Here is a 7,043-nt window from a genome sequence, read left to right as displayed (position 1 = left end):
ATATGTGGGAACAATTACTCATCTCTCACTATTGGTTTAAGAGGTATACAGAGGTCACATATATTTTAGGAGTAGAGGGGCTTTGATTCACTATTTACCATGTTTGGAGACCCTAGATCATGAGAAGCAGATGTTAATATGCAAGTACCATCCGACTCTACGGCAACAATGCAAGCATTTGGCAACAAGGAGATACCCCGCGTCATGAAAAGAAAATGGCTAAAAGATATGGGATCACCTAACTATGTACTTATCACTTCTTCACTGAGGGAGGTGAACTTCTCATATGATTGTGTGGAAACTCATGGTGAAAAACTACCCATCCCAGAAATAGTAGCACTAGGTGGTCAGTCAAATGGGAAGAGTTTGTTACTTGAAGCATTACTTGGTTTTTAATTTAATATTAGGGAAGTTGAAATGGGTACTAGACATCCTCTTATTATTCAAATGGTTCATGACTCTTTTGCTTTGGAACCCAGGTGTCAATTTCAGGTTCGACTTTATTTCGTTACATTTTAAATATTTGTTGTTATTATTAATTAGGGTTTCGAAGGTTTATTGTTTTTACTGTTATTTATTTATTTATTATACGGATTTGATGTAACTTAAATGATTAGAATAGGAGGAGAATTCGAAAGAATATGGGAGTCCGATGGTGTTGGCATCTGCAATTGTGGATTAGATAAAATCTCAAACTGAGGCACTTTTCAGGATGAAGAAAACTGCAGTTTCTTCAAAGCCGATTGTGATGAGAGTAAAATATTCACATTGTCCTAATCTAACCATTATTGACACTCCTGGTTTTGTTCTTAAGGTGTGTGATGATGATCTCTTTTGTTTACCTTCTATGAAATGAAAAATTCATTTTCTTTTTTGAAACTTGATGTTTAGGCGAAGAAAGGTGAACCAGATAAGACACCTGAAGAAATTTTGGCAATGGTGAAATCATTGGCAAGTCCTCCTCATCGCCTTCTTTTATTCCTGCAACAAAGTAGTGTCGAGTGGTGTTCATCAGTGTGGCTGGATGCTATTTGTGAAATTGATCCATCTTTTAGAAGGACAATGATTGTTGTTTCAAAATTTTAAGGTATAGACGTTTTCAGTTTCTTACATCCCACGAAAGAGTGAAAGACGAAAATCTTTGTGTTCAAAGAGTTTTAGGAAAATGAGAGGAAAAGAATTATTTCTTATGGTGAAACAATTTATCCATGCAGAATTTCACTGAGAAGTGGAAAGTGGATCGGTATTTGAGCGCAAGTGGTTACCTTGGGGATACCACTCACCCGTTCTTTGTGGTTCTACCAAAAGACGAGCACAATTTCAAATGAAGAATTTCGCAAGAAAATTTCACAGGTAGACATATAAGTTATACGTCACCTGCATGAGGGCGTCAATGGAGGATTTGATTAACAGAAGTACATGCCCTTTATCGGATTTGGTCGTCTGAGGGAGTATTTGGAGGAAGAGCTTCAAAAGCGATATAAAGAAGCGGTGTCTGCAACACTAGCTTTGCTTGAACAACGTTGTGATGAAGTTAGCATTGACTTGGCCAGGATGGACTCCAAGATCAAAGATACTTCTGATGTTGCCTATCTGCGGAGATCCGTAATGTTGCATGCAACTTCTATTAGTGGTCATATAGTAAGTGATATGTTGCGTTTGTATTCTCCATATGTACGTGTAGGTATAAATCTGTCATTGCGACAATTTATGAAATATTGTTTTGGATGGGTAACATCAAAGATATCTATTTGCAATGTTTGATGCTACTGATATTGGGTTATTGTGTTTGTTCAATTATTAGTTAATTAAGAAAGTGTGGACTCGGGGTTTAATACTTTGTTGCATGATTTTACTTCAAGTTCTCCTCAGATTGAAATATAGATTTTAATTAATACCCCTAGCTTTGATTTGTTTTATTTTATTTTATTTTTTAAATACCTATTGAATGAGGAATGTGAAACCCTGTTTGATGGAATTTAAAGACGGTGTGACACTATTGCAGAAAAGTACATAGATATCATCCCAAAAATGCTATGAATATTACTTGATACCACTTACAAAACGCTATCAAACACAATGCTATGCTTTTATTGATAGCATTGTCCAAAACAAACGCAATTGATTTGATAGCGTTTTCCAGTAAATGCTATTGACTTAATTGGATTTTTTGTTAGCGCTGTAATATATCTATAGTGTTTTGTGCTAAATGCTATCAATATGAATTTGTTTTATTTTAGCGCTATTAAAATATAGGTAGCGTTTATTATGAAAGTGTTATGCATTTCAGTAACGTTTTTCTTTAGCACTATCCCTACTTCAATAACATTTTTTTTTTAATGTTATACCTGTTTTATGACGTTTTAGAGACCTATGCACATTTTATTATCAAATTGAAAAACAAAAATGCAATCGGATCCAGATGGATTCGAACCATCAACCTCTCAATTATTTGAGTGCTCTTGCCATTTTGAGCTTAGGGAATTAGGCCATGGTACCTTGTACATAACGTGCAAATAACACATTAACACCTACACAACATAGCTTCAATTGATGAATCCTGAAATGAATAAAGGGACAAAAATGAGGAGGGTAAATTGTGATTAAATAGCACCTTAAAATGAACTTACATAGCTCACACAAATAGTTGGCCACAGAAGCAGTAGAAGAATAGTGTGAGGATTACATACCAGTGGCCAAAGAGTAATTCAAATGTTTTTAGCACTTCTCAAAGTTGCTAATCAACTCATTAACCAACAACAGAAACAACACACCTACACAATAATGAGCTGAACTCAAATTACCAAAATTCATATATGACAGGAAAAACTTACAAGGACATCAAAATGCTCTTCGCTTGCCCCATATCCAATAACTAACATCCTCCAATATACTCACAAACTGAAACAAAGTAAACACCAGAGATAGAATTTTCGAACATGATATACAAACATCTATGTCTGCAGTCAAATTGTTGCCTACCTTAAGCTTCAAGGTGTTGAACCCCTTTTTACAATATTTTGAAGCCAATAAAGCAACTTTCGATTGGCAAATAATTAGAATTATTAATCATTTCAGCATGTAACTTAATTTAGTAATCATTTCAGGACTAAATCCAACATAACAAATAACATCAATAACTAAGTGCAAGATAAAAACTTAAAGACCAGTATGGCCAATACAATATACATAAATACTAAGAGTGCGTGGAGAGAGAAAATATAGAATTGACAACACCCTGTGGAACTAATATGTGTTCAACGGGGACAAAAAAAATACGTAGAGAGAATAATAAAATTCAATCCCATTGATCTGCAACACTCACTGGGCAGTTTTGTGCGTGGTTTAAACAAGTATTTGTTTGATTCAACAAGAGGCTGCAAAAGGTTATATAGATATTAATTATAAAATCGACAAACGCGGGTGAAACCCACAATGTAAGTTAAACAAGGTGTGTAGTACATATGAGTGCTTAGTATACCACTTAATGTCAAACCACATTCTAAAATGATGCACTTATCTCTATAACAATTAAGACACTACCGGCCAATCATAAGTAATCTTAATTTGAAAATCAGATGCTTAAGTTCTACAAGAGAGGAAGTACAACTACTCTAAGAAAACAAATTAATGAATTTCGATTTCTAGGGTATTTTAACATACAACTTAAGAATAAACTGATTGTTCACATTATATCATCATTTTCGAGTAGGTAAATGATTGTTGTTACACCTTTCCATACAACGTAAACTATGCAAAAGGCAAACTAGATTTTCCTTCAAGTACCACCGTAGATATTATAAAGTCTTCCCCATTGGGGAACTATTTAAGCTTGGCCTTCCTTCTAGACTTGAACCTTTAATTGTTGGGATAGCCTGGTTACCTTAACATCTGATAAGCACCCAAAATTGTAATACTAAACCCCGTAGAGACATAGCATTTTTGTTAATTATGTGTTTAATAATCATGAAATAATTATATTTTTCATACTTTTGTAGGTTTTCGCAGTTAACGTGAATATGATGATAAAACCTGCATCAAAGTACGGGAATACTGTGCATACTTGAAGTTTTCCCACTCAGCCCCAGTGAAACCCAACAAACCCTGACTAGAACCGAAGATTCCAAAAGGACAAAACCAGTGCAGAACAGGTCCACGTGTAAAAAAGCAACAAACTTTCGAAGCTCACATCTTTCAAACCTGAATGCCGATTTAGCAAGTGAACTACCAGAACGACCTGGGCGACAAGCTCTACGCAAAGACAGAAAGTTGTAAAAATGCCAAAATTTGGGCCACCACTGGACACAGCATGTGGACACATTCTGTGGGCCCACAAAAAGGATGAGTCATCATGCATGGACAAGTGGCAAGTGATGGACACTTTTGTGACACCTTGCAAGAAAAGACAAAACAAGAAATTAATGCATGATTAGATGTTTGAAAAGAAAAAAAAAAACAAACTTTGTTAAAAATAGTTTGGAAGTTTTATACAAGAAAAAGACACACATAAATATGGGAAGACTTCACGTGAGATTCCCATGGGCTATATATTGAATGTTGGAGAAAGGAAGGGGATTTCTTTGCATTTTCCAGTTTGTATTTACATTTCATACGTAGCTTTTTCCTTTCAGTTTGAAGCTTTTGTATTAGGTATAGGAAGTATTAACTTCAAATAAAATCTCTTTCTTCAAGTTAGATTCCAGTTCTTCCTTTGCTTCTTTTTACCTTTTCATTGCATACATCAAAGAAATCAATCCATCCAAGGACCATGAGCTAAAACCTTCCTAAGGGGAGGGTTAATGATGCTCATGTGAGGATCAGTCTGCAATTTAGTATTCCAGAATCACTACTTAGGAAATAGGTTTAGATTATACATCCAGTCATAAAATGACTGAGTCTGACCAAGTTTGGAGTGCTGATACTCCAGACCAGTCTCGTGAGAGACCCAGTTTACACTAGATCAAGTCTCGTGTGAGACCCTATGGTGGCCGTTAACCCCTTTGGTTTGTCCAGCTGATGTAAAATCAAACCAGGAGCTGAAGTGATATTCTAGAGATGGAATGTTAATTCAACTCCTTATGCTAGTGAGATGAACTCAAAGATGAGTGCATCTCACTAGGGATCGATACTCGACGCCGTTCGGGTTTGTCTATGAACTCTAGATGGATTAGAGCTGTAGTGATAAGGTACGCTAAACTTTTGTAGTTGACCTTGCATGATTACGATTAACTCTATTCCTGTATCTCTCTCTATTTAGTTTACTTAGAAAGCAATCTTTGTAATATTGCGTTAACTTGCATTCCTTGTTTTAATTGAGCAACATAAGAAATAACAAAGTAAATCCTACTCACTATTCCCTTGAAGCTGTAATTTCAGTTGTGAGCCTTGCCTAGTCCTAAGGTTTGGACGATCCCTTACTTGATTTATGCTACCAACCCATGTGAGTAAGGTAACTTGACTAATCAGACATTTTACGGACTTTGGACTTAAAAGAACAAAACCATAAATTACTGATTATCAACGTCCATGGGTGATTGTGTGTACATGAGATCCATCAGCAGACTACAACCCGCACAAATTTAACCAATAAATTCGTCCAAAGAAGTAAATCCATTTTAACACTACCCAATCAAGAAAGATACACCAAACTACACATCTCAATCTTGTTAAAAGTTGCTATCAGTCCTTGCATAAATGCTAATTCATAGTTATAACTACTAAACGAGAGATAATAAGCATATACTTTCTTAAGTAATTTACACAAATGAATGAAGGGCATACCTTAACTCCCTGCAATGTCACATAGTTGACATTGGACATCCATTGAATAACGTTCTATGTCTGCATAACTACTTTGCTCATCATTTTCATATCAACTATACCCACATGAATTGCAACATTGACTACAACATTATGGTTATCCAACAAAGAAACATGATTCATTAAGAAAAACAAATTCACAAATTCTAACAACCAAAAGGAAGAAAAGAAAATAGAAATAAGAAATGGCGGAAATTTTTAAACCCTAACCTAATTTCAAAAGTTGGCAGCCTCAGACAAATCACCAGCTTTCATGTCTTGATTATGGTAATTATGCACATCTTTGAGTGTTTCTCCAGACCCTTCTCCTTCTTTGTCAACATCTTGACCTTTTATACCAAGTAATATCTGCAATCGTTTCCAGGGTTTATTCAACCCTTATATCAATGGTTTCTTTTTCGAAGGCATACATGGTTTAGTGGGCGATGGGGATTTGAAAGGAGTGCGATAGAGACAAGACAAGATAGTTGGGCAAGAAAGAAAGGGATTGATTCACTTTCCTCATAGTAGCAAGCACAATTCGATGGAGTTCTAATTTGAAATCTCATGACCATTGGAGTACCTTCCTCAGATTCTGTTTCTAGGGATTTCTTTTTCTATTTTCAACAAGTTAAATAACTTATATTTTCACCTGATTGTCACGTGTGTGAAGTTTAAGTGCTCGCTATACCCACATGTTAAGTTAAGATAGCGTTTGTGAGGATTTGGGGACAGCGTGTAAGCATTAAACGCAATTGAAAAGGAAAACATACAGGTCAAGGATAGTGCTTGTTTAGCCGAATACAATGCCCATTTTTAACATAACATGTTTTTACAAATGCAATTAAATAAAAGCTATGTATGGCCATTGATAGGGTTACAGGGTTGACTTGCTAAATAAACTCTAAATAATTGAGTCTTCATGCCCAAAACCAAACGTACCAAAATACAAGTGGTTCTAAGGGAGTTGTAACTAAATGCATCTAAAACCAAAAAAAACTTACTCATACACCCACAAGCAAATTATAAATGTGTTATATGTGTTAATCTATTTATATGAGTCTGTCTATACCTTTCTCTCACGCACACATTCAAATTGGAAAAGTCATTGAACTCAAAATTTAACTGTTGAAATGATTTTATAGTGGAACCTGTTCACTTCACATTTTTTACGAAAAAAAATATTTACTAATTTTTTCTTTCCTTACATAAATTAAGTAAAACGACACCCTTCAATGCTTAGT

The 7,043-nt window shown here is 35.1% G+C and overlaps 1 pseudogene; it reads left to right on the top strand.

Moving 5' to 3' along the window:
• Positions 1 to 228: 228 nt before the first annotated feature.
• On the top strand, positions 229 to 5,155 carry LOC147487706 (dynamin-related protein 5A-like; annotated as a pseudogene).
• The last annotated feature ends 1,888 nt before the right edge of the window (positions 5,156 to 7,043 follow it).

This window comes from Coptis chinensis, chromosome 7 (genome assembly GCF_015680905.1).
Source record: "Coptis chinensis isolate HL-2020 chromosome 7, ASM1568090v1, whole genome shotgun sequence".
Lineage (NCBI taxonomy): Eukaryota > Viridiplantae > Streptophyta > Magnoliopsida > Ranunculales > Ranunculaceae > Coptis > Coptis chinensis.
The sequence above is the reverse complement of the archived record's forward strand: the minus strand, read 5'-3'. Positions and strand labels throughout refer to the sequence as shown.